At 49.2% G+C, this 26,863-nt stretch overlaps 1 protein-coding gene across 28 annotated transcripts in view; it reads right to left on the reverse strand.

The window, feature by feature from the left end:
- RBFOX3 (RNA binding fox-1 homolog 3) overlaps positions 1-26,863 on the reverse strand; it is a 355,830-nt gene that overhangs the window by 192,559 nt on the left and 136,408 nt on the right. For 25 of the 28 annotated variants that reach the window (XM_084647038.1, XM_084647033.1, XM_084647023.1 and 22 more), the window contains one exon: positions 25,530-25,570. The exons of the other annotated variants lie outside the window; for them this stretch is intronic. The gene's annotated coding sequence lies outside the window, so the exon portion shown is untranslated. The remainder of the gene's footprint in view (positions 1-25,529; positions 25,571-26,863) is intronic. 28 annotated transcript variants of the gene reach the window in all.

The following is a 26,863-nucleotide window of genomic DNA, read 5'->3' on the forward strand; positions in this document are numbered from 1 at the left end:
CTATAGTCACCTTCTCTTTCTCTCTCTCTCTGTTGGGAATGGGAATGGAGGAGTCAGTTTTATGTTTGCTCCTCCTTGGTTTCCAGCCAATTTCATTTGCTAGTTCCCAGGCTCTAGCTCCATATGGCTGGGTCACAAACACTGCAGGGGAAGCTTTTATTTGTTTGCTTGTTGTTTTTTGTTCAGTTGGTTCCATTGGAAATTTCTACTGCTCTTTGGTATAGTGCAAGTTAATTTTTCCAAACCTGGAGTGGCCAGTGGGCCCAGCATCCCTGTCAGCCCAACCCCTCCTCCCCCGAGACGTCCTATATGCTGCATTAAAGGGATTGGGAGGGCTCCCGGAGAGTTCTCCTGTATACTCCTACTGTTCCCACAGAGGGAATTACTGCTGCACTCCAGCACACAGGCTGGGGCGGGTAGAGGGGGAAAGTAAGCGTAACCATTTATTTAAAGACAGGTTTCAGAGTAGCAGCTGTGTTAGTCTGCAAAAAGAAAAGGCGTACTTGTGGCACCTTAGAGACTAACCAATTTATTTGAGCATAAGCTTTCGTGAGCTACAGCTCACTTCATCGGATGCATGCAGTGGAAAAACTTCAGCATCCGATGAAGTGAGCTGTAGCTCACGAAAGCTTATGCTCAAATAAATTGGTTAGTCTCTAAGGTGCCACAAGTACTCCTTTTCCATTTATTTAAACAGTGTGTTGGCTCTGGCTTTCTCCATGGTGCTGCAGCACATCCTAGTGGCTAAAGGGCCTTGTCCTCAGCACTCAGAGCAGCAAGCCACCACAGTGCAGTGGACAGGAGGGGAACAGGATCTGCTAGGGTTGGCCAACCCTTTTTGTACCGTGCTCAGGGCAGAGTGGTCCTTCCCAAGAGCTGTACCTTGGCCTTTCAGCCAGATGACCTCTACAAGGCACAGAGCAGCAGGGCTCAGAGCTGTGCTAACCATGACTACTCGGACCTCCTGCATTTTGGAGGGAGGATGGAAGAGGTGCATTTTGCTTACAAAAAATGAATGTTATTGTGAGCATATGGAAGGTGTCCACCACCACTGCCTCCAGGCTGCACTGCACCAGGTTAGGTTCAACAGCAAACACAGCCCAGAAGAGAACATAAAGCCCACAACCCACTTAGCCAGAGACAATGCGTAACTGTTGGTGGGGGGGACACACAATTTTAAGGTTCTGGTTGTATGCAGTGGGGTTCAGGGCAGGGCATATAAATGATCGAAGAAATCTGGGGGGTGCATGACCCCACACACCCCCGCTCCCCCCCAGCACACACAGCCTCTGCATGCAGCACTGAGCTGGCTAAGCTGAGAGGGAGGAAACCCAGCCAGTGCATGCTACACACAGTTTGAGAGAGGCCTGGACAAAGACAGGTACCTCACACCTTTCTCTGAATTAGGCCCTGCTCCCTTTTTGACGGGTGTCACGCCCTGCTCCTGTGAATGCCCTACCCCAGCATCCTTCAGAGGGGTGCTGGGCTTGTGCTCAGCCACTTCACTGGGCAGCTCATTCCCATCCTTGTTAAGTTTCAAGCTGCTGCCGTCTCCCTCCTTCACTCCCTTTTCCTCAGGCTCTCCTCACAGCCAGCCCCCTGCGCCGTCTGCAGCTCTCCCGGTGCAGGCAGGGGAGCAAGGCTGGTGATGGGACTGTCCCTTCCTTTGCCTGACACACAGGTACAGCCCAGCTTGCAAGAGCCTTTGCTGCGGCTGCGCTGCCAGCTTCGGCTGATCTGCTACTCGCTATCGCCCCCTAAGCCTTTTCTGCACCTAAGCAGGGTCCCGAGACCCGCAGAGCATTCTGCACAGACAACTGCTGCCATCTACTGGCCACAAAGGACTACTGACTGGGAAAAACCTCCCTGGACTCCTCCTATCTTCCCATCACTGAGACATACTGAAGAAAGGCGAGACTTTGCGTTTCTGCTCCAACTTACACCTTCCAACAGTCTCTCTGTTATTCTCCAAACTGTGATCCAAGAGACCAGGAGAGAATGCTGGCCCAGACCAGTGGCCTTAGGGGAAGTCTTTATAAGAAGTAAAATAACCATTGGCCACTGAGAGACAAGGTCTTCCTCAGGTCTGTGCAGCTCAAAATCTGGTCTCTTTCACCAACAGAAGCTGGTCCAATATAATATACCTCACTATCCATGTCATGTCTCTCTAATATATCCTGGGACCAATGAGGATACACCACCACCACACTGAATCACCTTTTCAGTTCCCAACATGCTCTTAAAATTCTCCCTCTCCTTCGTGTAAACACAAGTCCCGTTCTCTGCTCCCCTCCAAATTCATCTCACCCCTGATCCCGACTGCCCTGCCCACGCTTATTCCAGACATAAAATGAGAAAGTCCATGCAGATCACAGCATTTAGAGTATCTTCACTTAACAGAGACGTCAAAGCAGTTAGTACTTTAACTCAGCCAGAAGGGAGGGCCCCCTAGACTCCTGATGATCAGCATCAAAGCCTGGGAATCCCACCACATGCACATGCTGCTCTTTTGTGCTTTACACAACAAAAAAAATATGAAGGAAGCACATGGCACTGGTGGGACCCAAGTTTAACTGTGTTTATTCATCTACATAGACATACCATGTTACACAACTGCTGCTCTGATTTGAGTCAGGCAGCTTCTTCAACACAAAACAGCAAGTGCCACACTACAGGGCTTATAGGTGCTACCCTACTTCCTATCGACTGCAATGTACATACCCCTACTGAGAATGGTATAGAGGTTCTCAGCTCCCATTTCAAAACTAATGGGAAGGGATTTTTAACAGGAACCCTCGGCTTCCCAAGGTTTTCATGTTAACACCCCTTCCTCCCACCTCTGCCTAGCACCCTGGGTGAAGAGGTGCCTCTGCAGCTGAGACTCCATGTAACGTGGCAGCAAAGGCAGAACATGTGTGATGAAGTTTTGCTATTATCAGTAAATTTAGAAGTAATCAGGGAAAGAGAACGGTGCCACACCATGGGTAGGGCAAGATAAGAAGGAGCCTTGCCATTACCACTTACAGGGGGCAGATAGCTACCTGGCATCTCTTCTACAAGCCCAAAGAGTCCCATGGTATATTATTATCCTGTTGCAAATATAATGGGTGGGAGACTGGCCTGGCTTGGTGCAAGCAGCTGGAAAAAAGTTCTTAGATACCTGAACTGTGCCCTGCCTCTCAGCCTCTGCTTGGGTGAGGTATTGCAGGAAGCCTGTCTGCAAACTACCAGAGGCAACAAGTGAAAGGGACTGAGAACCTGGCACCCTGTAGCCCCAGTTCATTCCTCACCCCGCACTGCCATCTAGGGGACTGAGGCTGCACGGTACAGCACCCAGGCAGAAGGTTAACAAATAAAAGGCACTGGAATTCAGAGGCACCCAAGGCCTCTGAACCCATCACAAAAAAACTAGAGAGGCCCCAGTGCCAGTGGGGCAATGTGCCTATAAATGGCTACAAGCCAGTAACCTCCCACTGGCCGCTCAGTGACGAGATACAAATGACTACGCTACTTGCCATTAAGGCCACAGCGCAATCAGTGGAAGCTACTGGCCTTCAGGCTGCATTGGCAGCTCCTTAACACCACTATTTTGAAAGTGGAGGGACAGCAGAACAGTGCATGCACTACCAGCCAGAACCTCCGGCCTGCTGCTGGGCCAGTCTCTGTTCATGGCAGCTGAATGGAGCAGGGACAGACTTTGACTGCTGAGAGCCAGCATGGCCAGTGGGAGGAGCACAACACTAAGAGCCAGAAGCTCCCCAGTTCTGATCCCAGTTCTCCCTCTGACTGCTGCAGCTAGCGGCAAGTCGCTTCCCCTCTGTACCTACAATACAGAAGCACCTGGGGGGAGGGTGTCACCAGAAGCTGATGATCGTATGGAGCACTTTGGAAACAAATCACTACATGAACAGCGCGCATCTGGGGGGAGGTTTTGAAACACACAAGGTAGCCGAAGAAAAGTGAGCATGCCTGTGTATGTGTTTGCCCCAGGGACAGCTGGGTGAGCAAAGAGGTGGGGATGTTATTTCAAGGTGTATGACGTCCCAGTTACACACTTCCTACAATGCTGATTCAAACCGGAGCCTGCATGATCAGGGTGTCTACCATACAGCCTCCTCCCATCTGGGGGGCTCAGCACAACCAGCAGGTGGCTAGCCTGCTCACACAAACACATCCCCTGCTACCCCACAGCCTGAAGGAGTGTGTGTGTGTGGAAAGGTGGTTGGGGCTATTCCTACTCAGTCATTTTGCTCCCTTAAGTACAAAATTGTTTTGCTCACTGGCATGGTTTCCACTGGCCCAAGAACTCCCATTCCCCTTCCCTTCCTACACTGCTAGCAATTCCCCTACCTGCGAACACTTCACTGCATACAACATGCAGGACTGGTTAGGGGATCTGCACCTAAACTCTGCCCAATGGTGGATGGGGCAGAAACTGCACCTCTAGGGTTATATAGCACTCTGAACTCCCTGTAGTTTGTTTTGCATGCATCTGAAACTGGGATTATGGCTTGAGGTTCAGAAGCCAGAGGCACCAGCCAGGGAGGAAGCCCTATTTGCTTGTGCCACTAGAGAACTCCTCTCCAACTTGCAGGTGAAACTGGGTTCCTGGAAAGGAGACCACCGAGTGCTTCCCATCACACAGACCTCACACACTGGCTCTCCGCCTCCCAGGTCCCTTGGTAGAAACATTCCAGCCAACTCAACAATTAGAACAGCTGGAAGCTGGGGCATGGCCTGATTTCCCCCACAGCCACAGTTCAGAATGGGACCCCCTTCCCACCACACTCTGTTAGGCTCTGGTGTGGGATTCACCTCAGAACAGGGTTATTAGGAGGAGAGAGCAGATGATGGGATGGCATGGAGCACTCTGCTCTGTAACCCACCAGACAGGATCGCCACTGCTGGTAAAGCCGCCGCACTCTGATCCCATCCTGAATTCTTTCTGCCACTGCACGAGCAGCAGCTACAGTGAGGGGCTGGTGAGAAGCACAGGAGCCGTTTCTCCAACACGAGTTGCTACAAACTACTTGACTTCATCTTTGCAGATAAAGGGAGTGTCTCCCTCCCCCAGGTTTCTCCAGCTCCGCTCCCCTTTTATATGTTTCTCAAGGAGGGGACGATCACATCTGGGCAGATGCTGGGAGCAGATGCCTAACAGAAGCCATCTGCCACTTTTTTCAGGGAAAAATAATTCAACGCACTAGGACTTTAGTTTAATTAGCTGGAACTGGGTTTCGGAGTGCAGGCCTGAAGAGGAATCTGTGAGGCAGGAGGAGAGTATTTCACCTCCATTCATCACAAGTGCATAATGCACACTGCAAAAGCAGTGTGTTCACCAGCAACCCTCACCAGTGTAATGAGGAGACCCTCTGGACCTCTCAAACACTCTGCCACCTACTGGAGGGTGCTTAGCAATGTCACACATGAAAGTAACTCATCAGCAATGTGCAGAGAAGACATTGCAGAGATGCCAGGCCAAACGGGGTTTTGGTTTCAAGTGGTGAGCACTTGATCACATCAAATAGTCTTTGTTAGGCTGTACAAAACTGGGAACCACTCTGACTGATGGGCAGTGTCTGCTCCGGAGAGGCTCACCACTGAAATAGCAGGCATCAGAGCTGTAAGGGGAGCCCAGGTCTGGACCAGCAGGGGCTGGGGCACTCTTGGGACTGATATGCTTTGCGAGAGTTATGTGCCGGGGAAAGAGACACAGCATCTGCCTGCACTATGCTTGGCTCTAAACAGCACTGTCAGTTCTTCATTAACCCAACTCCTCGCCCATCTCTGAAGAAAATGCATCACACAGACTTCGGCTCAAATTCAGGGGATGCAAAACAATTCAAACCCAACATGCAGAAACCAGAGCCCTGCCAGGAAATGAACCCTTCTCTGCAGGGATATTCACCAGAGTAAGACACAATCACACAGTTTTTCTAGTAGTCATCCACTGCAGAGCTTTTCTCATCACCCCATAGCAAGTAAGAAGGTGCAAACACTGCAGCCTCTGGCACCTGGAAGAAGGGACAGCAAGAGAGACAAGCACAGGGAAAGAAAGGGCTTTATTCACTGCCACCCTGGTTTCTATTCTAATCCTGTTAGAATAGAAACTCTTCAGCAAAGTGTTAGCTGTCAGGTAACCCCTTGATATTTTTATTAAATTGTCCTGAAAATGCTCAGTCATTTCCCATTTGCTGCTAGAATTATCAGAGCAAAGTGGTAGAAGTAGAGCGTCTCCCCTAGAACTATTAACTGGTATCAAAAAGTTTGGGAAATTTCCGATACTAGAAAAATTAACTCATCTAGTCAGTTCTACTGGGTAGGAGGAAAAAACATTACTTCGAAATCTGGCAGAACTTTTTGGAGTTTACTGGAAGAGGGTCATTGCCACCAAACCTCATAGTTTGAGAGCTTTTTTTGAATAATAAGGAGGGGAGAAACCCCTTCAACCATATGCAAAATTAAGATATTAAAATAAAGAAAACAGATAGGCGGAAAAAGGAGAAAAGCTTATCACATAGAGTTGCGATAGGACAACTAACAAACAGGTTAGGCATCTAAATGTAAGAAAAAACAGAAGTCTGGACCTAAATGTGAGAGAATCAAAGACTTTAATCAACACTATCAATTGACCAGACAGAAGAAGAAGAGCAGAAGATCATCACAATATGTGATCAAGATCAAGACCACAAAAGCTGAAGAAAGCGACTGGTAACCGGCCTCATCAATATAGCTTTAGGGAGTTCCTTATCTAGTAGAAAGAGAGAGCCTGAGACATGAAGCCTGAGCTAAAGTAGTAGTCAGCCCTGCTAATATAAAGCAAAGTTAGCAAGTCAGGCTGTGAGCAGAGGTCAGGCTCTGTCTGTAGGCAGGCTCACAGACCCAGCAAGAACAGGGCTGGTATTGCAAAAACACACACGTTCCTGAGAAGTACGAGGCACAGGACACTCATGAAAGCATATTCCAGAAGGGTGGTAGCAGAACACCCCGATACCCAGTATGGTACAAGCACACTCCCCAAAGATAACAGGAACACGTTCACCTCTCTTAAAGATAAGGTCAGGATGATACGGTGATGGAGAGAGATGTTTTGATCGAACCAACAAGGTAAAGGGTGGTAACTAACCACATCAGAGGGGCAATATGTAACTTGTTTGTATTGGTGTATAAAGAAGGGTCTCAGAAGGGGTGTCTTTGTCTATCCTAGGGGAGAATGGAATCCCCCACCATTCACTGAGCTAGTCCATTGTAACGGGCATACAATGTTAGTGGTCCTGTAGAGTCTACGGGATACTAGGACGGTGCTTCATTGACAATAAACCTGGCCAGGTGCTTTCGCTGCTAACCCAAGCCATGTGGTCTTATTGGAAAGTTCGATCGAGGTCTGCTGCGTCAGCTATCTGCGCAGAGCTGGGACAGCATACACCAGAAACACACACAGCCAACAACTGACTATATCTTCATCAATTTATAATTGTGTACATACCAAATTTATCTTGAAGTTATAAAACATGTTTTATAAGATTTCTGTTATAAGAGAGTGGATCTGTTAATAAATATGATTTTTTAAAAACAAGAATAAAAACTCTTCAGTGGCACCAAAGGGTTGGCATCACCGATGCTCCTGATGTGCGTAGCCCCCATCCAAGATTACATGGCAATGTATCTAGCAAAGAAAGGAGGATTTGAAAAACTGTTGCTTTAAGAAACATGCACATATTGATCTGTGTGTATCTAATCTGATTGTTCGCATGCGTGCATGTACAAAAACACTACACTGAGAGAACATGAAGGTGACAAATGTAAGCACTGAAGAGTCAAGAATCTTAACTCTGCCCTCTACCATGAACACAGTGCAATGAATACTTAGATTAAATGACCACACAAACTCAAAGAATACAATATCACACCAGTATCTCTCCAGCATTAGAGTATGTCCACACTTGAATTCTAAGTAATCTTTTATCATGTATTACACTTCCACAATTGAAAATTCTAGCGTAAGCTCCACACAATTGTTTGTTTCATGACATAAACCATTGTTGCTTGTCAACATTTGTGCCTTGTCTATGCTAGACTTCACAATCATGTGAGTTAACACACAACTAACAACAAGTGTAGGTGCATCCTAACTCACAGGTCTAGCACCTCAATGTCTTTTCGATTCTACCTTCATTGCCATAATGGTAATGGTCCAATCCATCTTTATTGACTTTTTCCATGATAAATTATTCTCCCTTCAGTATGCATTTTAATAATTTAGACAGAAGCCAGGTATTAGACACATTTTAATTTCAACCATCAGCTAAACATTCCTTAGGTGCAGCTCAGGGGATGAGGCAGTTAACTATGAAGCTATCTTATCTGTACAGGTTGGTGCCGTACAGAAGGGTTTACTGAGCACTTCTGCACAGGACTTTCCTGGATGCTGCCTGACCTACACCCAGTAGCACACAGCCCATGCATGGGGAGGCTTTGTATTACAGGGGAGACAGAACCGACTCCTAAATTTAGCTTGCCCAAAACTTTTTATCACAAAAGATTCTTGTGACCTTTTTTGTGCAAGTCTCCATTCTTTGCAACTGCCCTTTGAAATGTGGCCAGGACAAAGCTCTGAGACCAGATGTGCCTGTCACTTGTCCCTTTCCATTCAGGTTTAACTGAGTTATAGTACTGGGAAAGCCTGGGAGCCATCAGAGTAGCTATAGCAGCTGTGAGGGAGAGAAGAGAACCAGGCCAGGGGCACCATATGAGGCAGGAGAACCCAACCTCCTGGGCTGGAAGTGGGAGGGGGAAAGAATAGAGACACCCAGGCCAGGCCAGGTTCCTCTCAACTACCCTTGGACCCAACACATGGCACTAGTAGCCCATTCCCTATCTTACCCCGATATCAGCAAATATATTTAGTAGTTGAACGTTCAGGGGCCAAGTCCTGATGTTGCATGAGATGGGACATGCTGTTACAGTTGCCCATACAGTAACCGATTTTCTGTAACCTTCTCTCTTTTTAACAACCCCAGGAAATGACATACAATGTCTCTAGTGGTTAGAGTAGAGGGCTGGGAGTCAGCCCCAGTTCCCTCCTGATGCACTGGGTGCCTTTGGGCAGGTCACTCACCTTCTGTGCCTCAGGATTGAGAATACTGAGCCACTTGTGCAAAGCACTGAGCTTCACAGCTCAGAGTCAGGACTCACTTCTCCACACTTCAGACAGACGTAGCTGTGCCAGCAGAAGTGTGTACTGTAGACATAGCCTGGGTTATCTGGAACCCCACGGTGAAGCTACGATGGAAGCGAACAGGGAGGAAGGGATGAAAAGGGAGTGGGATCGACTTGTTAGCTGCTCACATTTAGTTTGCACCTACTTTGCCACTCTGGAAAGAAACAAACGACCTGAGAAGGGAATGGAATGCAATGATTCATTATTCCTGATGTGTGATGATGGCTTAATTATTTTTCTAACTGGGAAGAGACGCTTTCTGGCAGCAGGTGCAAATTAATTCTCCGCTGTTTTGAGGAGCGATCGGCCCAGGACAAGCGGAAAACTGGAAAACCTAATTAAATCGGGAGCCGAGTGGAATAAATGGAGCGAGGCGTTTGTTTGCACGATGCTGATGGATATTAACAATTCTGGGTGAAGACACCAGGGCTCCCAGCGGGAGACTAGAGCCGCCTCAGTGCGTTCATCCCCCCCATTGGGCCTTGACAATCGTGCAGGAGGTGTTGCAACAGTAACTAAGTGCAACTACTGTGCATACACAAAGCCAGGATTCTTTCCAGAAGAAGCATCATCCACAGCCCTACATGGGCTGAAGGAAGGAGGAAACAATTAACAGGCTGCAAAGCCAGATACGCAGGCTCCAGGAATCTTACTGGGGGTTCCTGGTCTTGTGCTCAGAACTGATGCCCCCTAAGCGAGACAAGAAAGTATCATCTAATTATTGGGAGCTGTCTGCAGATTGTCCAGTCCACTGAGCAGTGGAATCCAACAAAAAAAATCTGCCCCCCCTCTGTTACCCTGGAAAGAGGGTTTTGTCTGGTTTCAGGACCCCTCTCTGGCTTCTGGATCTCCCGTCCCCATGGTCTCCTTCATGGTACTGACTGTATTTAATTAGGCTCTCTTATTTCATATGCAGATGCAGTATTCAGTTTAAATACGATAGAACAAGGTCTATATATACACACACTTTTCAAGAGATTGTCACAGCACCTACTATACAGAACCATAAGACATACCCAACACCTAAGGGTTTTCCCAAGAGGGGGTGGGGGAAGCAGCCTGAGGCTGATTCTGAATCTTGTTAGCTCAATGATCAGAAAAGGGAGCTTATGTTGAACAGTTGCCATAGAAACAGTGGACTGTATCTACACTTTCCTAGAGTGATATGGGGGTTCAGTTCTTTTGCCTGCCCTGGCAGTCCAACGAGGCCCCATGCTGATTCCCTTGTCCACCCCATAGGTTCCTCAGTGTCCAATCCCAGTGTCAGAGGCACCCATCTCTGCTGGCTGTGTGTTCCCTTCGGGTCTCACACAGCTCCCTGCCCTCCAGGAGCTCTGCTCTTAGACCATTATTCACAATCAAACAGCTGCACTATATATAATGATTTCAATCGAGTCCAGCTAACGGCCACATCTTAGGGCATCTGGAAATAGACAGCAAAGGGCTCTCCCTCGGCAGTCGCTCCCCCATTGCTCGTGGTTAGCTGTGCTTTATAGAACATTTGCAAATTACATGCCAAAGACAAATAAATGACTCCATCCCCTCACCTCCACAGCATCCCTCTTCATCCCCCTCCCCCCATTACAATGCCCTGACTGTCTCCTGACACACTCCATGCATCCCCTCTTCTCCTGATTCCCCACCCCAGAGTCCCCTTTCAAGACCAGGGAGCACTGTTCCATGCCATCCGGTCCACTGCATGCTCAGCAGACTCTTTCTCAGACTCTTCCTCCCCCCACATTTTGGACCCCCAATTCCATACCTGGAGTCGGTAGCAGATTATAATAAACTTTTACACGCAATTGGAAGTTTGCTCTGTATCCGTGGGCGACAGCTCTGCGAGTGCTGGCTCGACCACAGCCATAGGGAACAGGAAAAGAAAAAAAGAAAGCAAAGCCTGCCTGCCTGCTGTCCATAACCCCTCTCTCCCAGGATGTTTGGAGATCTCTGCCATTTCCCCGGTTGTACTCTTCACTCCCACTGAAAGGCCCTTCTCCTCAGCCAATGCAACAAACCAAACCAAACATGGTGTTTCTAGGCCTGCCCATTCTAGGATATCATGAAGGGCTGCCCAGAGCAGGGGCAAAAGGTGCAGTTTGGCCCAGCTCCCCCCAGATTGAGTGGTGTTGTAACCCTGCACACAGGGCTGCCGTGCCACTCAGATTTTGCCCAGGCCCCCCAAAACCTTTATGTAGCAATTTATTTATTTATTTAGCATGTGCACAGTCATCTAGCCAAGCGATGGCACCTTCAGTGGCGTGACGCAGTTCTTCTAGGCCACCACTGAACCTAGGCAGCAGGCATTCATTGACAACATGTCATCGGCTGTGCTGCGCTGCAGCTGCACAAACGGGCATCACGAAGGCCCCAGCGATACTGGCTGGTTGCACAGAGACCTTGCCCAGTCCGGAATGTGCTCAACAGCGACCACTGGCGATGGGGCAGGTCAAAACCAGGTGGGCAAATTGTGGGGTCGGCAACAAGAGACTGGCTGCGGATTATAACAGATATCCGTTCCTCTTGCCAGAGTGTTTCTGCCCTAACATCCTGGCATGGCGGATGGGCGATGTGACGGCAAATGTGGTTTAAAAAGGTCATTGTACAGCAGCAAGTGCATTGAGTTGGCGCGAACTTCTCAACTAACTTGCCAGTGGCAACCTCTCATCTGATATAAGGAGGAGCAATATTGCTCAGAAATGGAAGCCATGGGAGTGGAGTCAGACGCAGGGTGCCAGAGATGATGCACATGGTGGCATGTAACTGTTGTGACAAAGCTCTGTCCTTGCCTCCATGGGTCCCGCGTTTCCTGGAGGATTTTGCTAGACTCAGAGGCTGTGACCCTCCACGTAACCCTTCTCTCTCTAGAGACAAGGGTTACAGTCTACTGAGCCATTTCATCATAAGCCAGCGAGGGAGGTGAGGAGAAGCAGTGGATGTATTGTATCTTGACTTTAGCAAAGCTTTTGACACGGTCTCCCACAGTATTCTTGTCAGCAAGTTAAGGAAGTATGGGCTGGATGAATGCACTATAAGATGGGTAGAAAGTTGGCTAGATTGTCGGGCTCAACGGATAGTAATCAATGGCTCTATGTCTAGTTGGCAGCCGGTGTCAAGTGGAGTGCCCCAGGGGTCGGTCCTGGGGCCGGTTTTGTTCAATATCTTCATAAGTGATCTGGAGGATGGTGTGGATTGCACTCTCAGCAAATTTGCGGATGATACTAAACTGGGAGGAGTGGTAGATACGCTGGAGGGCAGGGATAGGATACAGAGGGACCTAGACAAATTGGAGGATTGGGCCAAAAGAAATCTGATGAGGTTCAACAAGGGCAAGTGCAGAGTCCTGCCCTTAGGACGGAAGAATACAATGCACCGCTACAGACTAGGGACCAAATGGCTAGGCAGCAGTTCTGCGGAAAAGGACCTAGGGGTGACAGTGGACGAGAAGCTGGATATGAGCCAGCACTGTGCCCTTGTTGCCAAGAAGGCCAATGGCATTTTGGGATGTATAAGTTGGGGCATAGCGAGCAGATCGAGAGACGCGATCGTCCCCCTCTATTCGACATTGGTGAGGCCTCATCTGGAGTACTGTGTCCAGTTTTGGGCTCCACACTACAAGAAGGATGTGGATAAACTGGAGAGAGTCCAGCGAAGGGCAACAAAAATGATTAGGGGTCTGGAACACATGACTTATGAGGAGAGGCTGAGGGAACTGGGATTGTTTAGTCTGCAGAAGAGAAGAATGAGGGGGGATTTGATAGCTGCTTTCAACTACCTCAGAAGTAGTTCCAGAGAGGATGGTTCTAGACTATTCTCAGTGGTGGAAGAGGACAGGACAAGGAGTAATGGTCTCATGTTGCAGTGGGGGAGGTTTAGGTTGGATATTAGGAAAAACTTTTTCACTAGGAGGGTGGTGAAACACTGGAATGCGTTGCCTAGGGAGGTGGTGGAATCTTCTTCCTTAGAAGTTTTTAAGGTCAGGCTTGACAAAGCCCTGGCTGGGATGATTTAATTGGGGATCGGTCCTGCTTTTGAGCAGGGGGTTGGACTAGATGACCTCCTGAGGTCCCTTCCAACCCTGATATTCTATGATAAGTTATCCTTCCTTGCACAGTCTCTGTTGTCTCCCAGTCTCAGTGATTAACCAGGGGGCAAAGGGGGGCGGGGGGGCTGGGCCCACCCTCTACTCCGGGCTCCAGCCCAGGGTCCCTAATAGTATCAGCTATGGTAGCTGACCTTTTAGAAACATGACATGTACAATTCCCTGGGCTACTTCCCCCACAGCAGCCCTCACTTCCGCCTTACCTCAGGGCCTCCTTCCTTGTGCCTGATATGGTGTATACTACTCAGCCTCTCCAACAGCACAGCTTCCTCCCACAGCTCCTGACATGCACCCCCATCTGACTGACTGGGAGGCTTTTAACTAGTTTCAGCCAGCCCCTGACTGGCTTCAGGTGTCCCAATCAACCTAGCCTTCTCCCTGCCTTCTGGAAAGTTCTTAATTGGCCCCAGGTGTCTTAAGTGACCTGGGGCAGCTGCCATTTCACTTATCCTGGTACCAGGGATTTGTTTAGCCTGGAGCTAATATATCTATCTCCCACTACTTTTCTATAGCCATCTGGCCTTGCCCCGTCACACTGTGTATCCACCAGTTTGGTGTGTGATGATCAACTCCAAACTGGCGTGCAGTACTCCGCCACTGAATATAAGGTGGCAAGAGCTGATGTCCGCAGAGTTGGAGCACGAGCACCCCATGATGAACCTGCCTGTTTGCTAAGAAGATTGTTGCGTGTCTTAATTTTAGTTGCTGTCTTCTTCAGATGGGCATGGTAACTCAGTGTGTGGTCTAAGGTCACACCTAGATAGACCAGTTCTACTTCATGCTTCACCTTCTGACCATTCAGTTCTCGGGTTGCGCTGGTGTGATGAAGATGGAACAAACTGGACACTGTTTTTATGATGTTTGGCTGGAGGTGCCAAGTCTTACAGTAGCCAGCTAACTTTACCATGTCCCAGTTTAAGGTGGCATCAAGCTCATGGAACGACAGGGCCTGGGTACTGCAACAGTCGTCGTCTGTGTAAATGAATTTTTGTGACTCTGTGGTTGGCAAGTCACTGATATAAAGGTTGAAGAGGGTTGGAGAAAGCACAGAGCCCTGGGGTAACCCATTGCTCTGTTGTCTCCAAGCACTCGTCTTCTCCCCCATATGGACTCTGAATTGCCTGTCGCGGAGGAACAGTTCACTGATTTCATGAGCCAAATAGAATGTGAAAATCTTTCCACAACAGCTTTCAGGGAAACATTCAGAGCAGCGGCACTTTACACCCCCTTCCTTCATTTTTAACAAACTCCCAAAAAAAACTTGCCCTGGGAGGAAATGCAGAATTTCAAGGAGATCTGTTATCTGTTTCTTTTGGCAGCGGGGAGGGTGTGATGAGGTGTGGTGAGAAATTAAAGAAAAAACAGACCTATAATGGGAAACTGGCTCCAACTTTCACCAGACAGCAGCTACCCCATCTCATAACTACTCGACCAGGGGAGAGGCGTTGCTCCGAAAGACAGGTGGTGGCTAGGTTTCAGCTCATGCCTACGGTGCCACTGGGGTGACGCTCTTGTAATTACATGGCTACAAATGTTGAGCCTAGTTCATTTGGCACAGGGATTCAACTCTAGGGCAGCTCTGGGGAGCAGATTTTTCTCAGCATTTGTGGTCCTGGATTAGGAAAAACCCTGGTTCTCTCAGAGGCCCAGAGAGAGCACCCAGAACTTGGGATGCTGATTAAAGTCTCTGCAGCATCCTGCTCAGGCTGGCAAATGAAGTTCTGTGGTGCATAAGCAGCTTGGAGGCGCTTGCTGTCCGTCACTCTGATGAGCTCTTGTGCTAGCACATCCCTGGCTGCCCCATGCTATTGCTTAGCAGACCTTAAAGCCATAGAGAATATTCAGCATTCTACATTCACAGAGAGTTGCATGAAGAGAGCCAGGCAAGGCCACAGCTCATCTCGGCCACACACATCTATCACTGTGGCACTGGGAAAAGGTGACTAGATAGCTGCTTCCAAGCCCAGAAGATGCAGAACTAAAAATGTGGGGAAATCAGCTGTAGGAGGTTAAATGGGGTCGCCCCTGCAATTCTGCTTGGTCTTTCCTCTACCCAGGAATAGTTCCACCAAATGAGCTAGACATTTATAGGTTTCAGAGTAGCAGCCGTGTTAGTCTGTATTCGCAAAAAGAAAAGGAGGACTTGTGGCACCTTAGAGACTAACACATTTATTTGAGCGTAAGCTTTCGTAAGCTACAGCTCACTTCCACTGCATGCATCCGATGAAGTGAGCTGTCGCTCACGAAAGCTTATGCTCAAATAAATGTGTTAGTCTCTAAGGTGCCACAAGTCCTCCTTTTCTTTTTGTAGACATTTATACTAGCCCCTGGCAGACCCAAGAACCTTTTGCGGATATTTAGTCCCACTCTCTTCCTGCTGCTGCTAGTGTGTAATAGCCCGGGCTGCTATCCTAGCAATGGGTACCCACCCAGAGTTCTCCTGCCATCCCCCAGGTGCCAACACAGAGTTACCCTCCCAGCCTTCCCTTCCCTAATTTCTGAACTGCACCTGTGTAGCTGTTCCTCTGTTTCTCACCCCTTCTCTCTCCAATTTGGAAGTGGCAGCAATGCTGGGAGAAAAAGCCTGAATGCCTTTTTGTTTTTCTGTTTCTCCCATCATTAAATCCCCTCCTCATCCCTAGGAGTTTGGAATTACATACAAGTTATATGTTTCTGGTTTTACCCAAACACAGCTACTTAACAAACAAGTACCCTCAATTCCGTTTAATGCCTACACATGTAATACAGTTGCTGCAATTACCTGCTTCCCAAAGCCATTACAAATCACAGAAAATCAGCTGTAGCAGGTGATAAGAACATTCTTTTATAGATTCACAAAATAAGCTGATCACAGGACAGTCAGATCCTTGCCCTGCAGTCCACAGCATGCCCGGCATTCACAAGGGGTCAAGATCCTTCATCTTGCAGCCAATTTACTCCTCTTAAAGACGAGATGGGAAATATCTGTTGGGAAAACTCTGGGTTTATCCTGCTGTGTGGCTTAAGCTCAAGTTCTGACTCACCAGAAAACTGGGCTCATTGTTCAAGCTCACACATCCTGCGCAGTCAACAAGAAACTAAGCCTGTAATTAGAATGAAACCCACTAAAGCAACAAGGTGAGCACCAGAAGTGAGCTGTAGCTCACGAAAGCTTATGCTCAAATAACTTGGTTAGTCTCTAAGGTGCCACAAGTACTCCTTTTCTTTTAGAGATTAGTGGAACACTGTCTCTGACGGGCAGGGTTCCCAAGTACCTTGGCCACGTGCTGTATAAGCAGAACAGATAACTGGTGTTGGCCCACATATACATGGAGACCATGTGTCATGGAGTCCCTGGGCAATGCTCTGGAACTGCTCCCCATGAAGCCAGGCAGGACTCTGGGGAAGTCTCCTTTCTGGGAGCAGCCGGTCTGCAGGACACACGGCTCACACAGCTTCCACCTTCCTGGGTCTGACCTCGGAGCATTCAGCATCCTCTGCCACTCCGTGCACTTCCCCCAGCGAGTCCGCCCAGGCGGGGTCTCGGGGAAGCCAGAGGGTCCTGTCCCTCAACTCCGCAGTCAGACGTGTCTCTCAGCCAGCCAGTAAAACAGAGGTTTATTAGACAACAGGAACATGGTCTAACACAGAGCTTGCAGGTACAGTGAACAGGACCCCTCAGCTGGGTCCATTTTGGGGGGCAGGGAGCCAGACAACCACGTCTGCACTTCACTCCATGTCTCCAGCCAGCCCCAAACAAACTCCCAGCCCCTCCTCCTCTGGGCTTCCTCCCTTTCCCGGGCCAGGAGCTCACCCGATTCCTTTGTTCTCCAACCCTTTAGCTCTCACCTTGCAGGGGGGGAAGGGCCCAGGCCATCAGTTGCCAGGAAACAGGGTGTTGGCCATTCTCTGTGTCCAGACCCCTGCACACCCCTGCCCTCTAGGGCTCTGCAATGATCATACACCCTTACCCCACCCCCTAGATACTTAAGAACTGCATAGGGGAAACTGAGGCACCCTCACACTATTCAGAGGAAACATTAAGAACTGTCCCACTTCGTCACACCATGACAAACCTGCTACACCCAAGACTCCTCCAGCTGAGCACATGCCAGAGGCATGCAGGGCAGAAATACATGGGGGCACACTAGGGTTGCCAACTTTCTAATCGCACAAAACCAAACACACTGCCCTGCCCCCTACGCCAAGGCCCTGTCCCTTCTCTGAGGCCCCGCCCCTGCTCCATCCCCCTCCCTCCATCGCTCGCTTTCACTGGGCTGGGGCAGGGGTGGGGGAGGGGTCAGGCTGGGGGTGTGGGCTTTGGGATGGGGTCAGGGATGAGGGGGTTGGGAGGCAGGAGAGGGCTCCGGGCTGGGGCAGGGGTGTGAGCTCTGGGGTGGGGCTGAGGATGAGGGGTTTGGGGTGCAGGAGGGGGCTCAGGGCTGGGGCAGAGTGTTGGGGGGGGTGCAGGAGGGGACTCCTGGTTGGGGCATGGGATTGGGGTGAGGGGTCCTGGCAGCGTTTACTGCAGATCCCAGGAAGCGGCTGCCAGGTCCCTTCAGTGCAGCCCCTAGGTGCATGGGTGGCCAGGGAGGCTCTGTACACCACCCTCACATCCACGCCCCACAGATTCCATTGGTTGCAATTCCTGGCCAATGGGAGCTGTGGGTCTGGCAATAGGGGTGGGGGCAGCCCGTGGAGCCTCCCTGGCTGCCCATGAGCCTAGGGCCCAGAAGGACCTGGCAGCAACTTCTGGGAGCTGTGCAGAGCTAGGGCAGGCAGAGAGCCTGCCTTAGTTCTGGGCACTCGCTGCGCCACCAACCAGACTTTTGATGGCCCTGTCAGTGGTGCCGACCGGAACCACCAGGGTCCCTTTTTGACGAGGCGTTCTGGTCAAAAAACAGATTCCTGGCAACCCTAGGGCACACAGAAAGGGAAATCTGCCCATCAGTGAAATTCCAGAGAGAAAGAGGGAACAAAGTAAAGCAGGAGTAATGAGGCTGGTCCCCAGGGTAGAAAGGGACCTGCCTGCTTCCTTGCTTCCCTGGCACAGAATCATTTCATAGATTTCCAAGGCAAGAAGGGATCATTATGACCATCTCATCCAACCTCTTGCATACCCCAGGCCAGGGATCCCCAACCAGAGAACCTAGTGATTGCTGCAGCAATCCAAACAACTTGTGATGGAGCTACACCATATCTTTTAGGAAGCGAACCAGTCCTGACGTAAAGCACCCATCCGATGGAGAATCCCTAAAGTTTCCACTCAGAGGGAGTGCTGAAAAGCAAAGACAGAGTGCACTCCCACCAATGAGGAACACAATCGGCAGCAAGGAGGCGGCCTGCTGAAGCATGGAACAAACTTCCCTGCTTCCCAGCACAGGGACCAGGTGGAGTTCCCAAAGGTTCCCAGTTACTCAAGGAAAACCCAGTCAGAGACCAGCAAAGCATGATTCTTGACCTAGCTGCCTTTTTTAAAAACACTCATGGACAACTTTCTTGTATGGGAATAGAATACAGAGAAGATGGCAGGGACACTGCCCACTTTACTATGTTGACAGCTATTCATAGAATATCAGGGTTGGAAGGGACCTCAGGAGGTCATCTAGTCCAACCCCCTGCTCAAAGCAGGACCAACCCCCAACTAAATCATCCCAGCCAGGGCTTTGTCAAGCCTGACCTTAAAAACTTCTAAGGAAGGAGATTCCACCACATCCCTAGGTAACACATTCCAGTGTTTCACCACCCTCCTAGTGAACAAGTTTTTCCTAATATCCAGCCTAAACTTCCCCCACTGCAACTTGAGACCATTACTCCTCATTCTGTCATCTGCTACCATTGAGAACAGCCTAGATCCATCCTCTTTGAAATCCCCTTTCAGGTAGTTGAAAGCAGCTATCAAATCCCCCCTCATTCTTCTCTTCCACAGACTAAACAATTCCAGTTCCCGCAGCCTCTCCTCATAAGTCATGTGTTCCAGTCCCCTAATCATTTTTGTTGCCCTTCGCTGGACTCTCTCCAATTTTTCCACATCCTTCTTGTAGTGTGGGGCCCAAAACTGGACACAGTACTCCAGATGAGGCCTCACCAATGTCGAATAGAGGGGAACGATCACATCCCTCGATCTGCTGGCAATGCCCCTACTTATACATCCCAAAATGCCATTGGCCTTCTTGGCAACAAGGGCACACTGTTGTCTCATATCCAGCTTCTCGTCCACTGTCACCCCTAGGTCCTTTTCTGCAGAACTGCTGCCGAGCCATTTGGTCCCTAGTCTGTAGCGGTGCATTGTATTCTTCTGTCCTAAGGGCAGGACTCTGCACTTGCCCTTGTTGAACCTCATCAGATTTCTTTTGGCCCAATCCTCTAATTTGTCTAGGTCCCTCTGTATCTTATCCCTACCCTTCAGTGTATCTACCACTCCTCCCAGTTTAGTGTCATCTGCGAACTTGCTGAGGGTGCAATCCACACCATCCTCCAGATCATTTTTGAAGATACTGAACAAAACCGGCCCCAGGACCGACCCTTGGGGCACTCCACTTGATACCGGCTGCCAACTAGACATGGAGCCATTGATCACTACCCGTTGAGTCCGACAATCTAGCCAGCTTTCTATCCACCTTATAGTCCATTCATCCAGCCCATACTTCTTTAACTTGCTGGCAAGAATAGTGTGGGAGATCGTGCCAAAAGCTTTGCTAAAGTCAAGGAACAACATGTCCACTGCTTTCCCTTCATCCACAGAGCCAGTTATCTCGTCATAGAAGGCAATTAGATTAGTAAGGCATGACTTGCCCTTGGTGAATCCATGCTGACTGTTCCTGATCACTTTCCTCTCCTCTAAGAGGTTCAGAATTGATTCCTTGAGGACCTGCTCCATGATTTTTCTAGGGACTGAGATGAGGCTAACTGGTGTGTAGTTCCCAGGATCCTCCTCCTTCGCTTTTTTAAAGATGGGCACTACATTAGCCTTTTTCCAGTCGTCCAGGACCTCCCCCGATCGCCATGAGTTTTCAAAGATAATGGCCAATGGCTCCGCAATCACATCCGCCAACTCCTTTAGCACTATTCTCTAGCAAGTCACAACTGGCAGCCTCACTCTGCCCAGCCTGAGATGCCAGGCCCTGAAGTCCAACTGTAAATGTTCTTTTGGAATTTTAGCAGCTACCCAGCTCCCTTCCCATAGGTGCAAATACCCGCTACTCCATCTGTGCAACAACCAAGGCATTTGCATTTGATGTTCTTGGCAAATGAATCCAACCGACATTTGCTTTGCAAATGGAAGGCGAAAGGGTGTACACAATCAGGGGTTCACAAAGTGTCATGAGGTTCACATGCCAGCCACTGGGACCCTGGGTTCAAATCCTGAAGGTGGTGATAAATTTGCAAGTCTTAGGCTACCCCTTAGAAAATGATATTTCTCCACATCACACAACCACAATGTCATTAGCAGAACTGTGTCAGCCCAGAACAGGAAGATGCCAAAGGGTGTCAGAAGTCAGGATCGAGATGCGCTGGCAGACGCCTGGCTTGAGGTGGTGCTTTTAGTCACTCTGTTTCATGAGCACCAGTCATCATTTCAGGAACCCAATCCAACAACAATGGGCATCATTCCCAAGAGCCCACAGTACCCTCCAGTGACAAAGAGGAACCCTTCCACAGAGAACTTCTGGTAAATGTAAATTGGGAACAGCCTCTCAGAGCAGGACGCAAATCACTGTAAACAAAGTCTCTGTTGCTGTGGAAACCATTAAAAATAGATTCCCCACACTCCCCTCTTTGTGCTGGGTTTTATACAGCTGGGTTCCTTCATTCCACATTATTATTACTTTTTAATTATGAATAATTTCCTCCCTTCTATAGGAAGATGGATTAAAACTCAGAACTTTCCACATGAAGCCCCTTTAGGATGTATTTCAATATGCCAATGAAGGCAAGCCCAGATTCTGTAGTGTTTATGCCACAGGGTAAAAATCTCTCTGCAATTAACCCTTCTCATTCCATGCTTCCTCTAAGCTTCTCTTTTTCTCCATCCAGGAAGCTAGCTGGCTTTCACCTGTACCTCAACAAAGTTTGCTCAGGAACTATGACACTTACGGTGAAGCCCCTTTCCGCAAAGGGATCAGCACAAGGCTCAAGCGCCACATAAGTCCCTCTTCAACCCTGTGGAGTTTGTGCATGATTGTATTATGGTCACCCTTGCCTGCCCGCTTCCCCTCCACTCCTGTTTGTCTGATATGACCTCTTACTCGCTAGGTCCAGTTACATTTAGTGTGTATGCTCTTCAGGCCAAGGACCCTGCATCCCTTGGTTTATGAGGCACTCAGCATATCGGGTGCTCATATAATAAGAAACACCACCACTGTTGCTCAAGGCTTCACACCCACCCACCCAGTGTCCCCAGCACTAAGCTACCCACAGGGCAAGGACCAAGCAGAGAGAGAGGCGGGACAGGCTGCCCCAATGGGAATGGTGCTGCTATCCTCCTGTCTTACTGAGGAGCAACAAAATCCTATTTAATCATTCTGTCCTGGAGCTTTCTTCTGAGGATTGGGATTCTCAGCCTTAACCCAACACACCAGAGTGGGTGTTTGCAGCAATCCTCCACTTTCCTATCATACCCCTTTCTATGCAGAACTCAGTCTAGCCCAATAAAATGTCTGCTTTAGCCCGGCTCAGCCCAGAGACCTGTTCCAAAGCTTGGAGGAACCACTGAACCAACCATTGTTTGCACTCTGCAAGTCTCCGTACAGGAAATTCTCCCAATCAGGAATGATGCCAAAGGACTGGAGCACACGGAACATCTGTTGCCCAGCATCAGCACAGCCAGGAATTCAGGAAGTGATGTGTATACATCCCCCAGTGCAGCATGTCTGCTAGCAAATGGAAGTGCAAGGCTCTATCCAAGGGTGAAGGAAGAGTGAGATCATGAAAGCTGCTTGGTTACCCTGTGGCAAATTATTTACCAGGCTTTAATTTTAGATTTAAGTGAATTTCATGCTGACAAAGAGTGCCAGATGGACAAACACTGGTAACCAACACTCTTTATCCCCAGGACAAAGCAAAGGCAGCAGCAGGGCAAGCTTCCTACACACTGCCCTGCCATTGTGTTTCCCCTTCGCCCACCTCTAGGGATGAGAGGAGAATTCAGTCTCCATAGTCCATTCAGTCCCTAAACTCTGCTGAATCTGTTAAGTGCTGATTGTGCAGGTGGGTTGTACAAGGTGGGCACCTGTCCACGAGCCACTGGATTGAGATTATGAAGAGATCTCGCACAGGAGTCACTAGACAGTTGTCTGCATGGGCAGAATGACAGAACAAGTTACAAAGCTCAAGAACTGCACAAATCTCAAAGCCCTCTACAAACCAGCTCCAGTTTTAGAGAACGGAGGGAGTGCTCTGGTGCCTTCCAGAGGAGGGGGTCCAAATGGGGCTGTGTGTACCACTGGTGGTACGTGAGCTTGACGAGCCAATCCTTCACTTCATAATTTGTTTAAGAAAGTGGTACATGAACTAAAAGTTTGGGAGCCACTGTTGTAAAGCAAGATTCTCACAAGAGTTGGGGACATGATTTCATTACCTCCTGTTGTTTCTCTTAGGTCAATTTTTAGTGCACTGCCTCATGATACCCACCTGTGACGAAGCGGGACTGTTCTTAATGTTTCCTCTGAATAGTGTGGGGGTGCCTCAGTTTCCCCTAGGCAGTTCTGAAGTATCTAGGTGGTGGAATAAGGTGTATGATCATTGCAGAGCCCTAGAGGGCAGGGGTGTGCAGGGGTCTGGACACAGAGAATGGCCAACACCCTGTTTTCTGGCAACTGATGGCCTGGCCCTTCCCCCCTGCAAGGTGAGAGCTAAATGGTTGGAGAGCAAAGGAATCAGGTGAGCTCCTGGCCCGGGAAAGGAGAAAGCCCAGAGGAGGAGGGGCTGGAGAAAGTTTCAGTTTGGGGCTGGCTGGGGACATGGAGTGAAGTGCAAACGTGGTTGTCTGGCTCCCTGCCCCCCAAAATGGACCCGGCTGAGGGGTCCTGTTCTCTGTACTAAACCGTGTTCCTGTCATCTAATAAATCTGTTTTACTGGCTGGCTGAGAGTCATGTCTGACTGCGAAGTTGGGGTGCAGGGCCCTTTGGCTTCCCCAGGACTCCACCTGGGTGGACTCGCTGGGGGAAGCGCACGGAGGGGCAGAGGATGCTGAATGCTCCGAGGTCAGACCCAGGAAGGGGGAAGCCGTGTGAGCTGTTTGCCCTGCAGACAGTCTGCTCCCAGAAAGGAGACTTCCTCAGAGTCCTGCCTGGCTTCGTAGGGAGCAGTTCCAGAGCATCGCCCGGGGACGCCGTGACACCACCCCCTTTCTTGCGCAAATCCCCATACACCCCAACAGAAACATGGAACCCCTTTAGTTTCAGTAATGGCAGTTCAGAGGTCAGTTTCCTCTGTCACGGTCTGACTTGTAACTTTGGCCCCCAAGTAAAAATGCTGTAGAAATATTATTCAGAGCTGATAAGGCCCGAAGGGACCACAGTCTGAGCTCTTGTAGAGCACAGCCCAGAGAACCTCCCCAATAATCTCTGCATCAAGCCCAGAATTCCTGTTTGAGCCACAGTGTATCTTTTGGACAGATATCAGTGTGCTTCAAGTGTTGGAGAATTTACCATGTCCCTAGGTAATTTGTTCCAATGGGTATAATTACCCTCACTAGTATAAACATTCACTGTATTTGTTGTCTGAATTTGAATAGCTGCAGTTTCCAACCATTGGATCTCATTAAGCCTTTTTCCACTAAATTAAAGAACCATCTACTATTAGAAATCTCTTCCCAATGTAGTTATACTTTTAAACCATCACCAAGTTGCTTCTTAGCCCTCTCTTGGGTAAACTAAACTCCCTATGGGGCAGGTTTTTCAGACCTCATTTTTTGTAGATCTTTTCTGACCCCTTTCCAATTTGTCAGCATCCTTTTTGAAGTATGGACACAGCATCCAGTAATGGTCTCACTAATGCCATATACAGAAGTCATGCCACTTCTCTACTCTTACTTGCATATTCTTATCATGGACATTCATTATACTCATCCTGAGTATGGGCTGCCAGGGGAAGCATTTTAACAGTCAAGGACACCGAGTCAAAACCTACTGGCCTGAGTGGATATGAAAAAGGAGCCCACTCTGGGCATGTGTCCGGGACTTAGTCACCGAGGCTGAAGAGATGTTGCTCTCTTGGTGGATGGAGGCTCTGAATCCTTTATGCTTAAAATATTGGCTATTAAAATATTTCAACAGCAGCTACAGCAAAGACAGACACATGATTTGTTCTTTGCATCCAGGCCCAAGGAGTTTGGAGGGCAGCCAGAGGCATCAGTAGGGAGCCCCCTTGCCCCAATTGCTCTGGCAGTGTCAGTTTCATAGAAGCAAGCTCCCAAAACACCACACCTTGCTAGTGATTGAATGGGGAGCAAGGGAGCAGAAGTCCTCCATCCCCTTGAGCTGATGCAGTTGTGGCATCAGCAGGACTTCCTCTCTCCTCAGCTTGCTCAAACAACAGATCAGGCATTTTTGTTGTGAGCAGATAGGAGAAGCAACTTGTCCAAACAAAGCAGAAATGAAAGAGCAATACCCCCAAACTACTGCAAAGTATGTTGGGAATTCATCTACACAGGAGCTTGGCAGCCAAAGAACAACAGGAACGGAGGAGTTTGTCAGGGCTTTTTAATACAGAAAGAATCTCTGGTGTGTTTTAGCTTTTCAGAATCATCAAACAGCCTGGCAGGAGGTGTAGGAAGTCGGGGGGGGGGGCGGGAAGTCCCCCCTGGAGACACCTCCCACTAACACTCCGAAAGCACGTGTGTGGCACTCGTACTACTGTGTAGCTGAAGAGTTCACCAGAGACATCATGTGCATCCTCTGCCTCCCCAGCTCAGCCCTTAAAGGCGCTAAATTCCCTCTGGTCTCCAACAAGTCTGCATTCTCATAGGACCCCCGTTGCTCCTGGACAGCAAACTGGGCATTCGCTGAAGAGCTGAGTAAGAGCAATGTTAAGCTATGTGCTCTTGGTGATGCTGCTGGCAAGCAGGCCACACTTGATTCTCTCTCACCCCCGCAGACACCGAAGGCAAGCAATTTAATACAAGTCCCACCACACTAGCACAGACACCAGTTCCATTTGATACTTCGCCTGCAAACCAAGTGAATGAGGAGACAGAGTTTTTGTTAACATCCAGGGGCAATACTCACAGTTGGGATGGACCCAGACAGCAAATCCACTCCGATCAGACCTGCCATTGGAAAAAGAGAGAGGGGAAAGGTTTGTGCTGGGAATGCTGTGAGGCACAGAAATCCCACAAGTCCTCCCTTACCTCCAAAGGAGAGGGAGAAAGCAAGCAGTATCCTTCTCAGTTCTGGGTGTGTCTGGCAAGGAGAGGAGGGGGGAGACCGAACTTTCTACACTCTCAATCAGATGGGGGCCACAGCCCAGGTAATACTGCAGCCTTATTTAATTCACAGCAATTATATTTGCATTCTACTAGACAAATAGATTTTACAAGCCCTCAGTTAAATGTGGGTAATTATGGCTGCCTGCGTCAGGGGACAGCCCTGCCCGGGCTCAGGAGGAAGAAGCACATCCCAGTTCCACTAATGCTGTAAATTAGCAGGGCAGCAGACTAATTACCAGCGATTTCATTTCCCCCCCTCACTCTCTCCTCTTTCTCTGGGCTACTGCATTCTCCCTCTCCCCCCCACTGTGTGTGTGTGTGTTCAGGCATATGCTGCTGTTAATGGGGCTTCTGTCACTTCATCTGCTGGTGGAGATTATTTTATCTTGGGAACCCTCTCTCGGTGTCAGACCAGAGACTTTCGACTCTAAATCATCAATGGGGGGAACAATCTGTTGTATGGCAACGAAAAATGAAAACGTCAACTTTTTGGTGGCAACTGTTGTGCTCAGCAGTGTTCGTGATGAAGGCTCTGATACGAGGGGGGGAGGGACCCTGACAGGACCCGGCCTGGCCTGACAACTCAAGGAGCGGGATGGCTCCATGCACACATGCTCAAGGGCGGGGTAAGGCTGCAGTCATTTATTACATCATGTGCATGAAGCCGAGACAATGCAGGATTGGGACCTGCAAAGGGATGGGGGCAAGAGGATGAGGGGGAGGGAAGCCTTTAGCCATTATTAAATCTAAGTGGAGAAGGATGGAAAGTAATTGTGTGAATCCACTGTGAACAGGAGGTGCCAAATCTGCTTCTGTCTAGTGTGGGGCAGAAGAAGTCCTTGGAGCAAGCTGTGGGGGACACAGTCTTCTCCCTGTACTGGGCAGAGGGAAGCATTATAGGGACAGAACCAAGTATCATGTACATGGTGCTTGATATCTCCAAACACAATACAAACACTAACTATTCTTCATACACCCCAAGGAGGAGGGAGGTCTTACCACCATTTACAAATGGGGAAACTGAGGCACAAAACAGGGGAGTGACTTGCATCAAAGGGCAAACAATGAGCTGGAAAAAGAACCCAAGAGAGTCCTGGCCCCTAGCCCAAGGCTTAGCCCACCAGACCTGGCTGT

This window comes from Lepidochelys olivacea, assembly GCF_965140295.1.
Source record: "Lepidochelys olivacea isolate rLepOli2 genome assembly, chromosome: 14".
Taxonomy (NCBI): domain Eukaryota; kingdom Metazoa; phylum Chordata; order Testudines; family Cheloniidae; genus Lepidochelys; species Lepidochelys olivacea.